Source organism: Leptonychotes weddellii, chromosome 14 (assembly GCF_054177405.1).
Source record: "Leptonychotes weddellii isolate Sample4059 chromosome 14, ASM5417740v2, whole genome shotgun sequence".
Taxonomy (NCBI): domain Eukaryota; kingdom Metazoa; phylum Chordata; class Mammalia; order Carnivora; family Phocidae; genus Leptonychotes; species Leptonychotes weddellii.
In genome coordinates, this window is record NC_138382.1 from 23073461 (window position 1) to 23077858 (window position 4398).

Consider the following 4398-nt stretch of genomic DNA (forward strand, 5'->3'; position numbering starts at 1 on the left):
TGTGATGCCTACTTCATCATACATTTTATTGAGAAAATGGACCCACTTTCACTTTTAGTATGTAATAACACAAAACAGGGTTACTGTTAAATTGATAAATATTATTGTTTCATCCAAATGCCAGAAGTTTCAAAGTATAAAAGTATTTCATATTATCTCCTTTTATTTTACTATATTCCAAGGATACTATTCCTCTCAGAGCATGGGCCAATTTTATCGTGGACATTGATAGTAAAATAGGATTTGGTTCAGTTTACTATCTTAGGACAGTTTCTTTGAGTACTTACTATGTAAGGAACAGATGGGAGAGACACCATTACCTTAAGGGTGTGGCATACTTGGTAAAAGATTTGGATGGATGTAGTCATAGCTCTTACATATTCAACACTGTTCCTGAATAAGCAATTAAATTATTTATATTAATCTGTAGGATTACTAATGAATAATGATAAAACAGTAGGGTTACTACTAAATCTTATGGTTTGCTTGTGTTGGTTGATATTCATCTATTATCCATCCATCTACCCATCCATCCTCTACTTCTAAAAGTAACTGAAGATGGTTTTGATATATTGTCACAGTTTTTTGAATTGTGGTTTGTAGGCATTTACATTAGAGTAACTCCAGGTACTCTTTCAAAAAAATGTAGATTCTTGAGCCCCACCACGAACACACTAACCCTGGAATCTCAAGTGGGTGGCGCCTGGGCACCCCACCCCACGTGATTCTGATGCATTCTAAAGTTTGTGAACAACTAGAGAATGTGTGGAAATCCGATCCTCCAAGCAATCCTCCTCTGTATGGAGCGCAGCGGCTGTTCTAACTCTGTGGCTATTTCTTCAACCACTTGCTGTTTTTTATTACTGGGAGTCATGCAAAAAATGTTGCCCACCCTCAAATGTTATTACACAGTTTTGGAAATCCCTTCATCCCAATCCAGTGTTTTTCTCTAAGAAGAGAAACAATGTAGCGAAGGAAAACATCCAAAGAGCAATACACATTTATTTTTCAAGACTCGTTTTGAAGGAAATTGGTAGGTGTTTTCCTGAAGGCAAAGGGTGAGACGGTGGATCTTTTGAGCCACCTACCTCCACTGGAAGGGATCCACACACATGTCACTTTGGGAAGGGGCAGCAACAGTCTTTTCCTAATTCTCACAGAAAGAACCTTCTAGGGGTAACCGCCACAGATACAAAATCCAGGATTCTACTGCAAAGATGTGAAACCAGACTCTCTAGGGGAGTGCACCGAGAATCAGATTTTGAACAAGTCATGGAAGATTCTTACACTCAGGCAGGTTTGCTTTCAGAGCCAGATACACTTGGGTTTAAATCCTTGCTCTCTTAGCTTGGTGATTTTGGGTGAATTCCTTACTTAACTTCTTCAAGCCTCAGTTTCTCCATTTATAAAACTGAGGTGCTTCTTTACTTACGCATCTTATAAAGTGAAATAAACAAATAGTAGACGAAATTGGCAGCACAGTTTCTAATGTGTAGTTAGAGCTTAATAACCGTTATTTCTCATTCTACTCCCTTTAGAATGACTATGTTTGTTCAAATCCTACAGAGCTTTCCAGAGTTGATGATAGTCCCGTATGCAAATAATCCAGACTGGCTTGCTGGCTGGGAAGCATATGTCAAAACTACTAAGGGAAACATCTCCCTATAGATCTGAGCTTTGTTTCTCAAATGGTGGTCCATGCTTCTGAATCACCTAGGGCTTGTTTTTAAAATAATTATATCAATAAACTAGATGATCCAGGCTCTCATTCCATACTCATCAGATCAGAAACTCTAGGAGCAGTATCCACGAACAGCTTTTTAAACAAATACTCTTAGTAATCCTTATATATGGGAAAGTGGGGAAGCAGAGATAAAGGGTTTTTCTCAGAATGACGACCTTCCAAGGAGACCCCAGACTTGGCATCAGGCACGCGAGCATTTGTGCCAAAGCCCCTCCTATTCCTCAGCATCCTTCCTGGTAGACAGTCTTCTTGGTCACTCTGGCCCCACTGCCCTTTCCTTCACTGTGCCTGACTCCTAGATGTTTAGGGGACACCATCATTCCGGCTGGAGTGGAAAAGAAATTCGATCTAGCATTTCTTGCTCTGCCTTCCGGGTTCCATCACCTTCTTTCACAGTCCTCCTCCACCCCCTCTCTCCTGGCAGTGAGGGCCGTGACGTGTGCACAAACTGTTCGGTGGTATCATCTCAGGCTAACAGTGGTCCTGCTGGGCGTGCTGGCCGAGAAGACCACCTTTGTTGAAAAGCCATCTAAAAAACATGATCCCTAAAACAAAATGCGGAAGTATAGCATGTCCTGAGGGCTGCTTCGCAGAAGTGACAGGTGGTGGACCGGGCTCAGCCCAGAGATGCCCAAATATTCCAAGAACAAGTGCCAAGTTTTGGTCCCTCCTAGCCTCTCAGTTTTCTACTGACGCCAAGTTCAGTGTCAGAACACAGGGAGCATCTCAGTTTCTAGTGTGTTCTCATTTCAGGGATGCTTGGCTTGCCTGCCGATGGTCTCCAGGAGTCCCTGTCACTTCAAAATCAGGCTCCTGTGCCTAAGTGCTGGTCAACAGCTAACAGGTGAGAGCAGGTTCAAGCTCAGATGTAGAGCTTTGCCTCTTCCCCGACTATGCCGGTGGTCAGCCATGGAGGAAGGTCTGCCCAGAAGTTGCTGTGATGGGAGTCAATAAAATGGGGGGCTGAGCTTCTCAGCACTCAGGGTGGCCCTGACGTTAATACTCAGGTTTGTATTTCCAAAAGAACACAAGGGCGGGGGGCAAAGGGGGAAAAGGTTCTGCCCTTTTCTTAGAATATACGTTCCTCCTTCCCTGAACTTTCCGAGTGGAGATAAAGGGTGATTTATGGAAAACAGTATTTGAACAGTATTCCTCATCCTGGCTTTTAATTTTAAAAGTCTGAGAAAGATCACATTTAGTCAGGTCTCCATGGCCACAATGAGTCATACAACTGAAAAAACAAAAAACAGAAAACAACGAACAGAGTTCTCCCTTTACCACATGTATCCACTCTGGTTTTCTATGCTGCTTCTTTTTATTTGATAACAGTTTGCCCTAGTGTTAATAATTCTTATATCCAAGAAACACACATTCTTGAGTCAAATGCCTCAACAAATTGATGACCCAAGTTTCCTATGGATTATTTTTCAGGCATGAGAAATGAATTGTTCAAGCATAATCCAGTGGTTTAGCTGGAGATTTAGCAAGTTTACCATAGAAAGTTGTCAAGGAAGTCCCAGATGTAGATGGTTGTAGGTCAGGAGGCAGATTCTGTGAGGGAATTTGGTTCATGGGGTATTTATTAAGGAGTGCCCTTGGGAAGGGGAATGCCAAAAGGGAGGAGGAGCAATCAGGAGTGGATAGAGTGCAGGCACATGGCAGTCTCAGGTGACTCCATGGGAGCTCTGGAAGCTAGAGTGCCCCCTCAGAGTGGCCCCAACTTGGGCTAGAATGGATCAAAAATTGTATCTGGGCCGCCCCAGAAAGGAACATGATTTTGGATGAGGCAGCTTTGCCACCATCTTGGACTCCCCCCACCCCCGCCAGCACATCCGTTATGGATGGTGCTCCATCCACGTGCTGGTAACACGTTGGTGACAAATGTATCATTGTGATTTTGCACCACTTGCTGCTTTGCAGTGGTGATCTCCCTCTTTCTCCCTTGATCTCGTCTTATTCTCTCTCCTGCCTTTCAAGACGACTCATTACCCAGCTCCTAGCCAGGAGAAGGCAGACCATTACCATCTGTGTCAGCAATCGGTGGCTCCTTCCACACTGGACCCCAGTTTGAGAGTTGGTTTTCAAGCACTTATCCAAACCTCTGCATTCTTTATGACCTTGGGGGTCTGTGCCACACCCACACCTTCCTCTGACAAAGGCCATCACCCTTTCTGTGTATCTCGGCCCCGTTTACAAAAAGAGAACACTAAAACCCAGCTTGGATTTGAAATAAGGCAAATACCCAGAAGCCGTGTACTGTCTTCGATAGTTAGCTTTGCCATTTCCCTTGATGAAGACCCTCAAGGTTCTATTGGGACCCATCCTCAGATGTGCACGTACTGCATTATTCCCGGGCTTTGTCTCTTCTAAAAAATAAACTGGCTACCCATTAAGGGCCCTGTGGTCAAGCTCATATCCATGAATTTTCGAGGGCATGTCACTGAGTGTTCTTGACTACTCAAGACCTGTAAATCCGGAAGAAATGAATCTCCCTTAGTTGTTACTGTCATAGCATTAGCAATAGCAGCTGCTTCTTATTTGCTGCTCAGATTCAGCTGAAATGCATCAGAAATCAGATCTGCTGAGGGCCTTAGTTCTGACGACTACACTAACTTCATTTGATCAGATTTCCAGCAAGTCAAGCTGGTTGCTGA